The sequence below is a fragment of the Moschus berezovskii genome, chromosome 10, assembly GCF_049115385.1.
Source record: "Moschus berezovskii isolate FMDL1 chromosome 10, NW_MosBer_1.0, whole genome shotgun sequence".
In the NCBI taxonomy this organism is placed as follows: Eukaryota; Metazoa; Chordata; class Mammalia; order Artiodactyla; family Moschidae; genus Moschus; species Moschus berezovskii.
Genome location: NC_142469.1, coordinates 109,117,556 through 109,136,024, shown reverse-complemented (window position 1 = coordinate 109,136,024; position 18,469 = coordinate 109,117,556). Strand labels below are relative to the sequence as shown.

At 50.7% G+C, this 18,469-nt stretch overlaps 1 protein-coding gene across 1 annotated transcript in view; it reads left to right on the top strand.

Moving 5' to 3' along the window:
* Window positions 1–17,655: 17,655 nt before the first annotated feature.
* Window positions 17,656–18,469, top strand: part of UNC93A (unc-93 homolog A) — a 37,131-nt gene continuing 36,317 nt past the window's right edge. Inside the window, exon 1 of the mRNA XM_055433501.2 lies at window positions 17,656–17,763. The gene's annotated coding sequence lies outside the window, so the exon portion shown is untranslated. The remainder of the gene's footprint in view (window positions 17,764–18,469) is intronic.

Sequence of the window (18,469 nt, the reverse complement as noted above, 5' to 3'; positions counted from 1 at the left end):
TGGGCCACAGTCCATGGAGATAGACATGACTTAGCGACTAAACAACCAAGCACCACCATTGCCTTTACAGAGGCTGTGCTGTCTGTGAAATCCATTTGAAGACCATAACAGAGCATCACAAAATATTTGTTATAGTGGAGGAGGTGTGGGGTCTGATGAAACTGAAGCTGCTTTTATGAATAATGGTTCACTGAACCACTATTTGCAAGAGTGTGAAAGGTTTTATTAAGCTTTCTTAAAGACTGAAATGCTTAAAGGTCTTGATTAATGCATGCATGCTCAGTTGGGTCCAACTGTTTGGCAGCCCCACGGACTATAGCCCACCAGGTTTCTCTGTCCATGAAATTCTCCACCAAGAATACAGGAGTGGGTTGCCAGTTCCTTCTCCAGCGGATCTTCCTGACCCAGGGATCAAACCCAAGTCTGTTGAGTCTCCTGCACTGGCACGTGGATTCTCCACCAACTATGCCATCTGGGAAGTCAGCTAAAGGTCTTAAGCTAATCTGTGTCTAGTGGGGAGATTTCATAAACCGTGACAGAGGAAGAGTCAGGGATGAGTGGGGAATTTTCTGGTGGCCCTGAAATCATAGCTTACAAATGGCTTCTGGATTCTGCCTTTCGCAACCAAAATGCCGTGTTAAGAAGCTGAGTCCAGGCTTAAATAATGATGAGTCTGAAATAATAATGATTTTTGAGCCAAGCACGGGATTAAAGCCATGATCACTGGTCCTGAGGGAACTGCCCCAAGCTCAGGCCCTTGGCCTGGCAGGGAACTGTGTGTCCCTGACCCCAGGCCAGAGGCTTCCTGGCTGTCCCTGGCCGGCCTCAAGCCACACAGGCTCTGCCTTCAGAGTCTCTTTTCTCTGGGTCCTCACTGCCGAATGGGTGAACTCAGAGGCCAGAACGTGGCCCGTGGCCTGCAGACTCTTCCTTTACGTCCCACCGCCGACGTCTCAACACTGACTCTGCGCCCAAGAGCCTCGTGCTGGATTCGAGCCTCGTGGAGACACTGAAGTCTGACCTGGGCGTCTTGAAGCTGCTCACCCCACCCGGCTCCTCCTCCACAGCTTCCTGGGGCCCAGCCAGGAGGGAGGCGAGCGTGGCTTCCCCTGCAGCCCACGAAGTCGGGGAACAGAGACCATCCCCGGGGCTCCGGGAAATGACCCGTTCTCTCCAAGCTCACTGGGATATGAATAACAGCCCAGAGCAGCCACTTACCCTGCTACCGCTCCCACTCTTTGCTTTTCTTTTCGGTGTAAACCGAAGAAAGGGAGAAAAACAGAGATACTCAAACCTACAACGGCTGCTTCCAGGACCCTCTTGAGGAGCTGGACGCTCCCGAGCCCTTGCATGTGGGTGTGAAGGGACCCCCGCATTTCTGGGGACTCCAGCATCAAAGGAAGGCATTCCCGGCCACCGAGGGTTTGGTTTCTGAAAGCTGCAGCCTTGAAGTTGCTTTACGGTTGTTTACTGCTCGCTGCAGAAGGGAACATTATATTCTTTTCTCTGTTCCAGGTTTTCCTGCTCAGTTAGTAAAACTCTGTTTTCACTTGCTGCCACCTCCTGTTCTGCCCTGGATTTCAGATGACACCTCACCAAACGGCCTGGCTGGCGTGAGGTCAGACGCCTGCTCCTGCGGGGGGCGGGGTGGGGGCAGCAGGAAGGAGGCGGCTCTTGTCTGGTGAGGATCCTGGTCCCCAGCTAAGGGTGAAGGATGGAGCAGCCACAGCCCTTTCTCGTCATACCCCGTCCACAATGGTCTTCTTTTTCATTCTGGAATTGTCCCCACTCTGTGGGGGAGGCCCCTGGTTTTCAGAAACCTTAAGTCCGAGAGAAAGCACGGCTTGGAGTCTGTCAGACAGAGGTTGGTGGGGGCCCTGACGGCCTGTCCAGGTTTGCTGGACCCAGGACTCTGCCACCCACCACCCCCTGCCCCCAACCGCCCCCGCAGGGCGTGTCCATGTGACCGATTCTGCCCGGGGAGGGCACGGATGAGCCCGGGGTCCCTGGCAGCCTGGCTCTGGAAGCCTCCTCCGTCCTCTTTCTCTGGCTGAATGGGGACACTTCATGGCCTTCAGGGGCACAATGGTGCCGGGAACAGGGGCCCGCATGACCACGGAGAAGGTCACTCACAAAGCAGGAACTCGGTGATGAATGTTTTCTAAGCAAAAATTAGCTTTCTGAAATTAAGCTACAGAACTGGGGTGTCTGGTGAATCACGACTGCCCTGAGAAACACGGACCAGTGGCCCCCACTCACGCCCAGCCCTGGATTTCTCATCCACCCACTAAGGAATGATACTCCCCACCTCTCTGTGTTCAAGCCAAGATCGCAGGACAGGAAATCTGGGGGCGACTTGACCACGGTTTGGTCTCAGCAGGTCCTTGATCAATACCTGCGCTCCTGCTTTTCAGACCGGCTCTCTCTCCCCTGAGTCTCCCCGCTGCCCGTCTCTGAAGCTCCATCCTTCGTCCACCGGTGACACAGGGGTCCTCAAACTGCCCGTGACGGTCAGTGAGGGGGGCGCCCTCACTTGGCAGTCTTCTGCCATCGGGGTCGGCATTCCTGCCAAGTAACAACCCCCCCCTCCAACCCCGTTTCCCAGCTGCAGTGAGTGGGTCAAAATCAGAGACCGGCACGAGCAGGTCTGTCGGTCAAACGGCCACCTCACGTCAGGAGGGCTTGGCTCCCTCAGCTGGGGCGATGGAGGCCCTCTGGGTTGGAACAAAGTGTAATGGCTCTCTGATAGCTCGTAATTATACATCTGCCGACTGCACGGCCAGGCAGAAATGCACCGGTGTGGCCCGGGGAGGAAGTGGGGGCCCGCCAGGGGTCCTGGTCCTCAGCCTGGCCCTCAGCCTGGGTCTGGGGCCAGACACCAGCGTCTCCTCATGTCCTGGCCCTGGGGGGTGGCCCTCCTTTTAAGAAGCTGGTTTATTCTGCCCTGCTTATTTGAGGTAAAAGTGACAAATGGAAATTGTTTCTGAAGGTGTGTGGTGTGGTGTTTTGCGCACACGTGACATGTCTCCCTTGCCAGGTCCATTGACGCATCCAGCAGCCCCCAGACACCTTTCGTTCCCCATGATGAGAACACTTGCATCTCCTCTCTGAGCACGTTTCAAACAGATGCAAGAGCATTATTAACTGCAGTCGCCAGGCTGGGCATCGATCCAGAGCATCTTCACCTTCTAACCAGAGGTCTGTATCCTCTGACGAACATCTCCCCGTCCCCCACTCCACTTCAGCCCCCGCCCCTGGAGACCACCACTCTGCTCTGGTTCTGGGAGTCTGGCTGGCTTTGAGGTCAGACAAGTGTTTGTCTTTCTGTGTCTGGCTCATTTCGGCCAGCTAGTTTTCTGTCTGTCTGTGTGTCTGTCTGTGTGACGGAGTTTGGCTTCCTCACATCCCTCCATTTTCCAGGTGATTCTCACGGTCGCCCAGAAAACGCAGGTCAGTCTCCAAGGACAAGCTCCAGACGTGGACTTTCCTGACACCTGGTGGCCACTCGTCTCCAGGGCATCTCAATTCTCTCCTGTCTCAGTGACACAGATGGGGCAGCAAATGGGGCTAACTTGAGACAGATGGATGGGAGAAAAACAACCAGGAGCTTCTCAGGCGTGCTTGGCGCATTTACACGAGATCTCAGTGATGCAGAACTGGGGTGCTGGGTGCCACAGCTTCCACAGCATCCCAGCAGAAGAACAAAGGGCTCAGAGAGAAGGGACAGGACAGAGGACTGGGACTCAAGCCCCCAGAGATAGCGAAGACGGGGTGGCACAGGCTGATGGAGGCAAAAGTGTTTCAGGAGAATTTGCTACACATGCCTGACAGTGATGCTTCAGGAGGGTTTGCTACACAGAGTCCTAGGTGCCGTCTGTGGTCTGAGAACACTCTAGAATTGATAAAATAATTAAGAATCATCCAGTCCTTACTAATGGGGGGTGTGGGGCAGAGTTTATGTTATATTTCCTTTTTCTTACTGTTTCAGCTCAGGAGCCTCCCTGTGCAGAGCGGTGTATTTGGGGTGGCATTTTCTAGCCCCTCTAGAAGCCAGACCTAGGGGCCTGTAGCCCAGGGCTTCCAGGGCCTGGTTGTTCACCGTCTGGAGAGGTGGCTTTCAGGTGCTTCTGTGCATGTGTGGTCAGTCTCAGGCTCGGCCCCATGTCGGTCCCCGGAGGGGCAAGCCCGCCAGGCTAGTGGTTTCCTCCACCGCTCCTTCCCTAGCAGAGCCTGGGCCCAGCTGGGACATCTTGTCCGGGTCAATCCCTCTGAGCGACACTCTGCCTCTCCTGGAGGATGTGCTCTGGGGTCCTCAGAGTGAGTCATTCCTTGGATTCTGATTTGAGCTGAATTCTCCAGAATTAGCGAAAGCAACCAGTATAGGCTCTGGTGTTGGGATTAGAATGTAAGAATAATATCAGTTGTAGGGAAGATAAAAACTTCAGGACTTTCGACAGCTATTCTCTACCAATTAGCCTTGAGGTGAGATGCTTGGGGTTTTGTGACCCAACATTTATTCCCCTCTCAAGTGGATATTGAACTCTGAAAAAAAGTTGGATTTATCAATACAGCCAATGCTGGGAAACAATGTAATTTTTGTTTGTTTTTTGTATGTACTGGTTTGTTTGATTTTTAAAAATTCAGCTCCTTGCAGTTCCTACTTGCTCTGGCTCTAGTGGGGACTTCTGAAGAAAGTGAGCTCCTGGCGGCCTCTCCTTTAGCTTTCTCTGAAAGGATGGTGAACACTTTCTTTCTCCCTGACACATCATGGTTTCCCTATCTCTGCAAACAGCCTCTCAGATAGAACATGCAGACAGCTGCCCAGAATGTGCTGGGGATGAAGAATGGTTAGGACTCCAGACTTTCACTGCCGAGGGCCCAGGTTCAGTCTCCGGCCAGGGAACAAAGATCCCACAAGCAGAGCAGTATGGCCAGGGAAAAAGAAAGAAAGAAAAGAAAAACATTGTTGCCATGTCATAAACAAAGGATGCTGAGGCCCTGGAGCCATCAGCCACTACAGCAGCAAATAGACGGGGAAACAATGGAAACAGTGACAGATTTTCTTGGGCTTCAATATCACTGGGGATGGTGACTGCAGCCGTGAAATTAAAAATGCTTCCTTCTTGGAAGAAAAGCTATGACAAATCTAGACAGCATGTTAAAAATCAGAGACATCATTTTCCTGACAAAGGTCTGTTTAGTTAAAGCTATGGTTTTTGCAGTAGTCATGCACGGATGTGAGAGTTGGACCATAAAGAAGGCTGAGTGTTAAAAATCGATGCTTTTGAATTGTGATGCTGGAGAAGACTCTTGAGAGTCCCTTGGACTGACAGATATCAAACATGTCAATCCTAAAGGAAATTAATCTTGAAAAATCATTGGAAGGACTGTTGTTGAAGCTGAAGCTCCAATACTTTGATCACCTGATGTGAAAAACCATTCATTGGAAAAAACCATGATGGTGAGAAAGATTGAAGGCAATGAAGAAGGGGGTGGCAGAGGATGAGAGATTAAGTAGCATCGCTGACTCAATGGACATGAATTTGAACAAACTCTCAGAGATGGTGGAGGACAGAGGAGCCTGGGGTGCTGCCGTCCATGGGGTCACAAAGAGAAGGACATAACTGAGCGACTGAACAACAGGGGCATTTGCCATCTGCCTCTGTGGGGACTGAGTCCTGAGCTGCTGCAGCTGTTGACCTTCGACCTGCCCTGAAGGGAGTGCTAGGTGGAATACAGGAATGAGCTATCTTGTGCCTCAGAAAACTGGTGAAACAGGCCTTTAGATAGTTACAGATTTTCAGGAACTGACTTTATGAGTCCAATCCTGGCATCTCCTCATATCTAGATAAGCACTAAATTGCTTCATGGTGACATCAGCTCCTCGTGACTAGCAGAAAACCTTTGCTAAAGAGAAGTGCTTGAGTGCATGAACTTCCTGTTCAAGAGACACCTATACTGACCTTGCCCCCTACCTCTTTGGAGAAGTTTCTCGGAGCTATCGGCTGCTGTCCTCATTTTGTCCCAAATAAAACTTACCTTGAAGCTCTCACACTCGTGTGTGTGTGTGTGTGTGTGTGTGTAAGTTGACAGGTGTGTAAACAGGGGAAATCTGTCTACAGGATTTTGTGTTGCTGCTATTATTATTTGGGCAAAGAATAGCAACTTTATTCAGAAAGCCAGCAAACCAAGAGAGCAGTGGACTCATGTCCCAAAGAAGCATCTTGCCTGAGTTAGAGCTCAGCTTCTTTCATACTAAAACAGGAGGAAATGAAGTCAAACGTTTCCTCGCTGTGGGCAGCCTCCAGAGGGGCTGTGCCCTTCTCCTCCCTGCAGCTGTTTACAGGGTGTCATACTCGGTTATATCTGCGGTCACCCTCAGCCGGTCATATCTACGGTTATCCTCAGGACGACTTTGCTGAAATTCCCCTCCATGTCCCATTGTTTCTGCTGGTCAAACGAACGTTAATTTACCCAATATTTGTTTTTCTATTGTCAGCTAAAAACTGCACACTGTGAGAGTTTTGAACCAAGTTTTATTTGCAGCAAATGAGGACTGCAGCCCGGGAGACAGCACCTCAGATAGCTCCGAGTCTGCTCTCAGGCGGCAGTGCGGGGAGGTCGATACACAAGATTTTCGTGAAGGGGGAGTTCAGTGCAGTCAAGCGCTTACTTTACGAGAGGTGTTCCTCTAGTCACCAGGAGCTGGGGGATTCAGGGCTCTTGTAGATATGATGAGATGCGACGACTGGGATCATGAAATCAGTTCCTGAAAATCTCTTCCTAAAGGCCTGTTCCACCAGTTTCCTTGCAGCATCGAGTGCCTCCTCCTCCACCCTGAACTCCCTCAGAGAGTGCTGTAGGCTGGAAGCTCTAGCAACGCAAAGTTCAGTCTCTGCGGGGCCAGATGGCAAATGCCCTTGCTGTTCAGTTACTGGCAGATGCTCTTGGCAAGTGCCAACTTCTAGTTGACACTATATCCATGCGAATTGCCTTTGAAGTCTCAGACCCCCAACATCTTTTGTATTTCGCTGAACATGGTATTTGAGGTGAGGGCTCTGGCGATTTTGGTAAATTACTCAGTTTTCTTGTGTTTCTCCCAGCTGGCTCAGTGGTAAAGAATTTGCCTGTCAATGCAGGAGCAGCAGGAGACTTCGGTTTGATCCCTGGGTTGGGAAGACCCCCTGGAGTAGGAAATGGCAACCCGCTCCAATATTCTTGCCTGGATAATTCCCTGGGCAGAGGAACCTGGCGGGCTACAGTCTGTGGGGTCACAAAGAGTCAACCATGCCTGAGCAACTAATCAGACACCAAAGTGAAAGAGGAGAGCGAAAAAGCTGACTTTAAACTAAACATTCAAAAAATTAAGACCAAGGCATCCATGGTCCCATCACTTCATGGCAAATAGACGGGGTAACAATGGAAACAGTGGTGGACTTTATTTTCTTGGACGCCAAAATCACTGCAAATGGTGACTGCAGCCTTGAAATTAAAAGACACTTGCCCCTTGGAAGAAAAGTTATGATCAACCTAGAAAGCATATTAAAAAGCAGAGACATTACTTTGCCAACAAAGGTCAGTTAGTCAAAGCTATGGTTTTTCCCGTGGTCATGTATGGATGAGAGAGTTGGACTATAAAGAAAGCTGAGCACTGAAGAATTGATGCTTTTGAACTGTGGTGTTGGAGAAGACTCTTGAGAGTCCCTTGGACTGCAAGGAGATCCAACCAGTCCATTCTAAAGGAGATCAATCCTGGGTGTTCATTGGAAGGACTGATGCTAAAGCTGAAACTCCAATACTTTGGTCACCTCATGTGAAGAGCTAGCTCATTGGAAAAGCCCATGATGCTGGGAAAGATTGAGGGCAGGAGGAGAAGGGGACGACAGAGGATGAGATGATTGGATGGCATCACTGACTCAATGGACATGAGTTTGAGCAAGCTCTGGGAGTTGGTGATGGACAGGGAAGCCTGGCGTGCTGCAGTCCATGGGGTTACAAAGAGTCGGATACGACCGAGCTACTGAGCTGAACTGACTGATGTATACACATTTTTTAAATTTTGTGTGGTTTTCTCCAATTGATCTGTCTCGTGTTAATTCTTAGATTGGCCAAATGAACCTAAAAGGGTGGAGGACAGTTTCTTCCTTCACAGTGGTTGGCGGTGTAGATGGCTGGATTCAACTTACTGATGGAACACTCCTTGCCCCAAGGCTGCTGAGGCTCAGAGAGCCTGAAACTCCTGATAAAAGAAGGTAAGCATTTTTATGGTCAGTTAGCCTCTTGGCGAGTTGACTCACTGGAAAAGACTCTGATGCTGGGAGGGATTGGGGGTGGGAGGAGATGGGGACAACCGAGAATGAGATGACTGGATGGCATCACCGACTCTGTGGACATGAGTTTGAGTGAACTCCGGGAGTTGGTGATGGACAGGGAGGCCTGGCGTGCTGTGATTCATGGGGTCGCAGAGAGTCGGACACGACTGAGCAACTGAACTGAACTGAACTGAACTAGCCTCTTGGAGCTCTGCCTGCAGGATCTGGTGGAAACTGAGTGGTAAGAGTCCTTTATCTCTTTTCTAAAATTACATTAGCAGGAGAAAGCATGGGGCTAATTTCTTGGCTCATGACTTGGGGGACATTTGGCAAATTTCTCTTGGTTTGAGATTCTTTCCTCCCAGAGGCAGCGGTTGTTTGTCTTTTATCCATTTTTCATAAGGAAGAACAATTTTGGTCTGGTTGGTCTTCCTCATGTGTTGTTCTGAGTCTTAAGAGCTTAGGGGAGCACAGAGCAGAAGTGGGGAGAGTGCTCACTGCCCAGAACTGGGAGAGATGGGACGGAGAAAAGGCAGGGCAGGGGCAGGACTGCCACGCTGGGCTTCAGCTGAAAGACTTGCTGACTGTCTGTGCTCAGCTTCTCTTAGAAACTAGATCCTGTATGCTGCAACCGGAAAAAAGAAAATCTTGCATGCCTCAACCAAAGACCCTGCATGCTGCAAGTAAGACCCAGCACAGCCAAACAAATAAATAGAAACAAATATTAAAAGAAAAAGGAAGGAGAAGGAAATAGCAACCCACGCCAGTGTTCTTGTCAGGATGACTTGTGGACAGAGGCACCGAGTGGGCTTCAGTCTATGGGGTCGTGTCTGAGTCTGCGCTGAAGCGGCGGTGGGGGGCCAATATATCAGGCTTTGGTGGAGGGGGAGCTCACTACCATGGAGCACTCATTTTACAAAATGCTTTTTGATCCTCAGTCATGAGGATCTGATGTCACCACGAAGGGATTCAGTGCTTCTCTAGATATGAGGAGATGCAAGGATTGAGACCATAAAATCTATTCCTAAAAACATCCAACTATCGAAAGACCTGTCCCACCAGATTCCCTAGAGCAGTGAGTGCCTCACGCCATCCTGAACTTCCTCAGGGCATGTTGAAGGTCAACAGCTATAGCACAGGGTGTTCAACCTCCACAGAGGCAGATGCCTTTGTTGTTCTGTCTTTGATGATGCTCTTGATAAGTGCCAATTTGTAGTTAGCCGTTGCATAGAGTCATTTAGCAACTAAACAACAACTGCTTAGCACAGGAAATATATTCAATATTCTGTGATAAACCATAATGGGAAAGAATATTTTAAAGAGAATAATGTATGTATGTATCTGAAACACTTCACTGTACAGCAGAAATTAACAAGGCATTATGCATCAACTATATTTCAATAAAATTTTAAAAAGAAAACAAGAATTCATCAAATTGAGATATTTCTCTCCGGGAAATTTCAACGTCAATTTGAGGTCAAAAGATTCCATTTAGAATTTGATTTGGGGAAGTTGTCCAAAATGTCAACAGTTTTGAACATTTGATCAAATAGGATCATAAATCATTGATAAAAAATGTTTAATTATCTGTTGGAACAAGGTGACAATGTGAGATTTTAAAGGCAAATACAGAAGTTTTGGGAGTTTCCCTGGTTACTCAGAAGGAAAAGAATCTGCCTGCAATGCAGGAGACAAGGGTTAGATCTCTGGGTCAGGAAGATCCCCTGGAGAAGGGGAGCAACCCATTCCAATATTCTTGCCTCGAGAATTCCATGGACAGAGGAGCCTGGTGGACTACAGTCCATAGGGTCACAGAGTCAGACAGGACTAAAATGACTTAGCATGCACAAAAGTGTATATAATTATGAATAAAACTTAGCTGTTTTAATATTGCGAAGACTCAATTCTCCCAAGTAATCAAAGACCTGAGAAGGACACAAAGCATAGGAGATTTTGATAGGGTGCAAAATCTTTGCTTTCCAGGCAGATAACCCAAAAGGTGAAGAAGAACTTTTCACAATCTCTTATCAAGAGCAGAACAATAGTCGAAGAAAATCTTGTTCTTTTTAACAAAGAGAAAACTAAACTCTGATTTTGCACCAGATTGCACTTGTACAGTTATTGGAAGCTGCTCTGTGACTTGAAAGTTGGAACGTCCTTCATCCGAAGGACGATGAAGGCAGCTCAGAGACTGTCCGACGGTATGTGCTGGAAGCGCCGGGCTTCGGTGTCAGGGGCAGAGTCCGTCCCCCATCTTGTGTTCCAGGGCGCAACACCACCTGTGTCCTTCGGTCTCATCCTTGCAAAGTGGACACTGTGCGGTGCTTGGCAAAACCCAAACAAGAGTGAGGGGCGGATTGTGAGAGTGAGCCGCACTCACGGGCGCAGAGCTTTCGTCGCAGAGACCGGCATGTGCTAACGTGCAGTGAGGGGAGGGCACCTTGCTCAGCGACAAACCCCATCACTGTTCAGTGACGACACAACAGACTCACCGTTACGACAGTCGCTGGCAGAACAGGACACACAACGCCTGCTCGGGCTGCAAGAACTGGAGACGCTCTGAGAGGAGGAACAGGAGCCTGCTTCTGCCCACCTCTCTCTGCCTGGCAAACTTTCATTTCGAATCTAAGTTCTGGCGGAAAATAGATGTTCATCTAGAATTATATGCCCAGTGCCATAAATACAGCTTAAGATTAGAACAAACAAACAAAAAACTGGGAGGTTTTACAATCCAAGAACTCACTAAAGCAAATTCTATAGAACAAACTTCCAGAAAAGGGAAGTCATCCTGTAGGAAGGGCTGATAGTTAAGACGGAATGATGAGCAAAGACACCATTGAGCATACAGGGAAATGCAAACTAACATCGTCCATGGAAAAGAAGAAGCTTAATTTGGGAGGTTAAATTGAAAACAGTTAATAGAAAACAGCAACAAAAAAACTGGGAAGGATGTTCTTAAATTCTTATTATTCAAATGGAAAGTTAAGACATTCATTAACTTAAGGTAAGCTGAAAGTCAGGGATCACGATTAAAGGAGTAGAAAAAGAATGCGTAACATATAAAATAGAAAATGGAGTATGAAAACAAATATTCAGTTCAATTCAGTGTCACTCATTCGTGTCCGGCTCTTTGAGACCCCACGCCAGGCCTCCCCGTCCATCACCAACTCCTGGAGTCCACCCAAACCCATGGCCATCAAGTTAGTGATGACATCCAACCATCTCATCCTCTGTCGTCCCCTTCTCCTCCTGCCCCCAATCCCTCCCAGCATCAGGGTCTTTTCCAATGAGTCGGTTCTTCGCATCACGTGGCCAAAGTATTGGAGTTTCAGCTTCAACATCAGTCCTTCCAATGAACACCCAGGATTGATCTCCTTTAGAATGGACTGGTTGGATCTCCTTGCAGTCCAAGGGACTCTCAAAAGTCTTCTGCAACACCACAGTTCAAAAGCATCAATTCTTCGGCGCTCAGCTTTCTTTATAGTCCAACTCTCACATCCATGCATGACCACTAGAAAAGCCATAGCCTTGACTAGAGGGACCTTTGTTGGCAAAATAATGTCTGCTTTTTAATATGCTATCTAGGTTGGTCATAACTTTCCTTCCAAGGAGTAAGCGTCTTTTAATTTCATGGCTGCAATCACCACCTGCAGTGATTTTGGAGCCCAGAAAAATAAAGTCAGCCACTGTTTCCATTGTTTCCCCATCTATTTCCCATGAAGTGATGGGACCGGATGCCATGATCTTAGTTTTCTGAATGTTGAGCTTTAAGCCAACTGTTTCACTCTCCTCTTTCACTTTCATCAAGAGGCTCTTTAGTTCTTCTTCACTTTCTGCCATAAGAGGGGTGTCATCTGTGTGTCTGAGATTATTGATGTTTCTCCTGGCAATCTTGATTCCAGCTTGTGCTTCCTCCAACCCAGTATAAATTCAACAAAATAAAAAGAAGCTGCAAAGAACAACAAAATTAGGATAAAAAAAGCACAATACTGACAAAATAAGTTTATTTCAGTAGTTACAATATTTTTGAACTAAATTTCAAGTGAATAAGTGAATTTCTCAGATAAGATTTGTTTTTTAATTCTTCTATATCTTGAGATGTGCCTAAGTTATAAGAATATGAACAAGTTGAAAGTATGAGGTGGTGCCTATCCATTCTCTGAAAACCACTTGTGAACACAGACCTGCGCCAGGACTCCTGAACTCCCAGGAGGCGGTCTGGTGTCCGTGGCCCACACGTGCCAGTGTCTCTGACTGTGCCCTTCCCCTTGCAGAACCAGGCATCTGTGCTGGATCCAGGCAAGAAGGGATTGGGTGGGGCCTGGACTGGGCGTGGCCGAGCTGGTAGGGGCGTGGCCGGGGCTGGCTGGGGCGGGGTCAGGGCCGGCTGGGGGCGGAGCCTAGGCAAGGGTGTGGGCGGGCTGGGGCGAGGGGTGACGAAGCTTCTCGGCCTTCTCCTGCGCCTGTTGGAGTTTCTCCTGCCCCGGAGGCTGGCCTGGCCTGGCCTGTTTCCATGTGGGTCCTTCACCGAGCCTCTGCCCAAAGAGGCCCTCTGGAACTTTCACCACAAGTCTTGGGCTGTGAAATAAAAGCAAAGGGGAGCTTCCCTTGTGTCTCAGATGGTAAAGAATCCGCCTGTAATGCAGGAGACCCTGGTCGGATTCCTGGGTTGGGAAGAGAAGGGATAGGCTGCCCATTCCAGTATTCTTGCCTAGAGAATCCCTTGGTCAGAGGAGCCTGGCGGGCTACAGTCCATGGGGTCACAAAGTCAGACACCAGTGAGTGACTAGCAAAAGAGTAAAGGGGAATTAGCTCTCTTGAAAATTGCTATTCTCTGCTCTGGATTCTAAATTAAACCCAGTGCACGTAGTATGTGAAGATGGAGGATTAGAAAACAACTCAGACCCTGCTCATTTGGTTGCTCCAAGTTGAGTCCTGACTTAAATTAAATTTAAAAAATCATTTTGGTGGCTTAAACCCTCCCTGGCTCTACCTCAGCCTTCTTCCATTCCATCAGTTTATAGTCTGGTTTGGTTTGTTTGGTTTACAAAACATCTGGCGATATCTTGTAGGTACAGAAGTCAGAAAACAGTGGCAAGCTGTTGAAGATACTTGTTCACGTGTGATTTGTAAGGAGGTGATATGAGCAGCTCAGACAAACTCCCTTTGTAATTATTTGAATGAATTCACCAGATCTTTTGCAGACTCCATGGTTTTCTATTTTGAGGCACTGTGCTGGCTTCCCAGGTGCTGCATTTGTAAAGAATCTGCCTGCAAAGCAGGGTTTGATCCCTGAGTCAGGAACATCCCCTGGAGGAGGAGATGGCAACCCACTCCAGTCTTCTTGCCTGGGAAATCCCATGGACAGAGGAGCCTGGCTGGCTATAGTCCACGGGGTCTCAAAGAGTCGGACGCGACTGAGGAAATGTGGCATTCACGCGCACACTCACTGACCCGTGAATATAAAGAGAGAAAAGTCACTTACAGGAACTCGGTGGAACAGACAGACTCAGACACTAGGGGGATGCTGTTTCGGAACCAGCAATTCAAGGAGGGATTCACCAAGACGGACAGCCTCCAAGGGAGGATTTCTGAAGGAACTGACTCGGATGTGGAATCTTCCAAGAAGAGGTGAAGTTAGCCAAGCTGAGAAGGCAGAGCGGGACGTTCCCCAGACCCAGCACGGGCACCTTGTCCAGCAGTAGGAACAAGGATGGGGCAACACGGTGCGGGCGGACTCAGAGGTTTGTTCGCCCTGTCAAGGAGCTGGAATTTTTTCATTAAAAAAAGATAGAGTTAAAGTTTTTAAGGAACACGATCCAGTTTCTATTTTGGATCCATCACTGTGGCTGGAGATGGAGCTTGTTTCAGAAGGGCGGGGACAGGGGATGAGGATGGTGTTGCTGGGGCCTGCAGTGGTGACAGTAGTGAGGCTGGGCGAGGAACAGAGGCGGTGGCTGGGTGTCAGAGTAGGAGACATTTAAAAACAAGGCGAGGGGAAGACGCTGTCTCCGTGCAGCCGTGCTGAGGGAGTCCAAGCGGCTTGTATCCCGTTACTCTCCAGTCCTGAAGGACCCCCGCCTGCTCCCCAGTTCCTTCCCCCGCCTGCCTGCCGGCCGCTGAGTGCCTTTGCTTTGTGAACAACCCGCGCCTGTTTCTGCTGGAGAGTTCATCCCTGGGTTTCCGCGTAGACGCCACTCCCTGAAGCCCCCTGCTCTCGTTGTCACAGGATCACCTGTATGTCACAGGCCTTCTCGTTCATCACATACGGCCCGTGGATTTGTCTGGACCCCCGGGTGGGAGGGCCAGGGGCTCAAGGACCCAGACTGCTCACCCCTTTGTTGGGTTCTCGTCTCAGTTCCTGCTCATCCCTGGCCCATGGTAAACGTGCTCCACAGATGAATAGCTAATATTCAGGGAAGCCAGTGTGAACAGCTACCGTGAGACCCCCCAGGAGGAGCCCCACTGGGAGGAGGAGGGGGAAGCAGTGAATCCAGGCCCCCATCACTGGAGGAAGCAGAACAGGACAGGATTGCTCCGCATCTTGTGTTTGCGGGAACAGCAGTGGTTGAAGCAGGCCTCCGGCTGAGCCTGCATAAAGCTGGCTTCAGATGAGCGACTGGGGATTCCAGGGAAAATCGCTCCTGAACTTAACTGGTGGCTCTGTGTGACCATGCAGACTTTGATGGTTCTGTGAGCACGGGGACTTTGATGGGACATTGAATATGCACCTGTCATTGAGAACTTAGTCAATTACAAGAAAAATATGATTTTTTTAACATTACAGTTTCCTCGTGAAGTTCTTCTTGCCAGTAAGCTGATATTTTGTGTTCAGAGTTTGAACATATGAAGCCAAGGTTACTGAGCATTGTCTGTCCCTGGCAGGTGACATGAAGAAAGAGCTGGTGTGATGAGCACCCCATCTCACCCAAGATTGCGGGTGAATCCAGACAGTGGTGCCAGAGGCGGGGGAGGGTCACCAGGCCCGGGGACCACACCTGCCCCGCTCCTCCCTGCCCCGTCCCAGGGATGGCCTCATGCCCGCCAGTGTCCTCTGGACTCCTGCCCTACCCCCGTGCATGGGTAAACTGAACCAGCAAGGGTGGTGCGTGGCCCTCTGGAGTGGGCCCCAACCTTCTGCCTTCCTGCCCAAGAACTTTGCTTTGGCACTTTCGGAGTTGGGGCCATCTTTTCCTTGGAGTGGGACTGAAAGAAGACATCTAAAAGTATGTCTTCGTTGTGAAGGAGACGGAGCAGTGGTTGAACCAGGCGAGCTGTCCAGGCAAGGCTGGTCCCACAAGCGTCCTTCAGCAAGCCCTCCAGGGGCTCCTATGAGAGAGGGGACACAAACCACCTCCGGTCTCGGCACCACGAGGCTCAAGTCCTCATTGCTCAGCACTGGGCCTGCAGGACCAGAGACCCATCACAGGGCGAGAGACGTTACAACTGCTGAAGTTTTGAGAGTATGGTGGTCGCGGGAAGGAACTTCCAACGAGCAATGTCAACATCACTTAGGAGGCCAAAAATACAGTCATTTGCAAATCTTTCAACCATTGCGGTCTCTTCTGGAACCCAGGGCACTTCAGGAAATGATTCTGTAGAGTCAGAATCTCCCAGAGTGTCCTGGGAGTGTAATACCCACAAGTCAGGCATCATCTTGTTTGGTAGAGTCTGTCTGTTTACTAAATCCAAAAAATAGGTAGTGAAGGCCAAGTGCAAAGCATGGAGAGAAATGCCTGTCAGTCCTAGGGACAGGGCTACAGTTGGACGGATGGACAGCTGCAGTCCCCAGCCTGGGGAGGACCCCAGCAGCACACCTCAGGCTCTCCTAACCCCAAGGTGGGGGTGAGACTCGGGGGGCATGCCCTGAGCTCTGCAAACCCGCATACCCCTTCTACTGCAGCCCAGGGAGCCCCCATCTGTGTAGTTTTCTGCTGCGGCCCCTGGACCACGGCCCCCCGCCTCCCAGACACAGTGAGATGCTCGGCAGAGCTCATGACCAGCTCTTAAGACACAGAGTTCTCAGCTCCTGGGAAATAAAGGAACTGCAGTGTGAGCACCGTGAAGGAAAGCTATTGAGAGCAGGCCTGGCGCACCCAGGCTGGGGAGGGGGCGAGGGGAGGTGGAGACAGGAGGCGCCCGTCACCCCAGCCCGTCCTCATTCGAGCCGTCCAGGGGAGAGGCGCTTCCCGAGCCACGGGTCAGACACAGTGAGACGTCACACTGTTACTCGGCTGCGCCCAGGGTTTAAGAAGCAGGATGTTTGGGATTCCTTGAGAACCCTTCCTTTGACTGTGGCGCCCACGTCCGGACCCTTCCCCAGGACGAGCCCGGGTCCTGGTGCAGAGTCCCATCCTGGCTCGGACGGCCATTGCTGTGGTGGGCGTGTCGCTGCCTCTCGGCCGTGGAAGATGGTTCAGGAAAGATGCCAGTCACAGAGGCTCTGCCTGCCCCCCAGCTGGCTGTCCCTCTTCGGGGGCACTGTACACTCGGCTCACTCAGACCACAGAGGCCAGACCTGCGGGAGGCTCACTGTCTGCATAGAACTCTCCCCCTTGTGACTCCCGTCTAGTCCAGTCCTCAGAGCTTGTCATCAACCTGCCCTCGCCTGGCCTGAGCAGGAGTGCCCTTCCCCTCCCCGCTGCCACTCCCAGGTCCCTGGCACGGAAGACAGGAAGTGACCAGACTGCTTGAGATGAGCGGGTACATGGTGATGCCCTAGAGACAGGCAGCTCTCTCTGGGGCAGAGAAAGGGCTGTCCATCCTGCTGGCCGGGCCCTTAGCCACATGATTCCCAGCTGGGAGGCAGCCCTGCTTCTTCTCTGCGTCCAGGCCTCAGGCCCCTGCAGCCCCTGGGAAGCTTGCTGGACACGGGGAGGCCATCTGCACCGCTGTCTGCCAGCCTCCAGCTGCCTTTAGACAGGCCAGGCCTCAGGGAACTGTCGGTCCAGTGGGCAGGTAGCGGGAGGACGGATGACCAGGGTGGGGCAGTGGGACCACTTCACCCCCGAAGGCCGGCCCATGCATTGGTGGGGCTCAGGGAAGGCAGAGCTCATCAGGGAGCGCAGGAGGATATGAGCAGCCAATGATTTCCTACCATTTTTATTTAGAACCCACACAATCGTTTCCAGTAGCGATCTTTACACAATGTTCTCATTTAATCACCCCCAGTCTCTCTGTAGTCTCTCTACATCTCGCCAGCAAATTTTTTTTCCCAAAGAGTTCAGAAGTTCCCAGGTCAGCAGCTGCCAGGGGCTCTGCAATTTACAAACAGGTCCTGCCACTTGCTGGAGCGAAAACTAGTATTACGACACACTTGCCCACGGTACCATTGAAAAGAGCAATTTCTTTTGCAACCAAAAGCCAACCAGGGAAGTATCTCAGGGTTCAGACACTCTCCAAGGGTAAGAAGCTGTGTGCTACAATGGAACTAAGGAGGCCACGGAACTAGGTAAAATCGGCGGAGGGTGGCGTTGTTTAGTTTGGGGACAAAATTCAAATTGTATGGATGTTTGCGTGTTGGGGGAGCAGAGGCACAAAATCATCTTCAGAGGTTTACCTGCGTACTCTTACCCCGCTGTGGCCTGGCCTGTGGAGAAAACATACCATCAGCATCGTCCCCCTTGCCTGCATCTGGGCTTCGGGAGCCCGTGGGGGCTGGGCCCTCGCTGTCCATCTGTGGTGTCCGGCTCCTCGGCAGTCCGCCTGCCTTGCCAGGGCCACCTGCTCTCCTCCGCGGGGCTCGCCGAGCTGGTCTGTGAACGGCAGACCCGGGGCTGTGGGTTTCCAACCCAGAGAAATCTGCCTGGGTTTGCATCCAGGGAGCTGAGTGGCTGTATCGGGGCTTGCGGTTACTCGGCCAGCTTCATGGAGACGTGGGGGTGGGATCCCGGTAGGACTCGTCTCCAAGTTTTCGGTCAGGTTCCCTGCTCTGTTTGGGGGATGACACGCACATCTCCCCTGCCTTTGTCTGATTTCTCTCTTTGCTAAGTTGTCTATTTCCTGTTCCTCCTCTAGGATGGGGGCTCTCACCACGCTGGCAGTGCGGGGCCCCGGCTCCTGGGGGGTACCTGGTGTGGGGCAGGCACCCAACAGGTGCGTGGAAGGTTGTGAAAGCAGTTCTCTGCCTAAGGCAGCAGAGGGCACCTTGAGCAGGG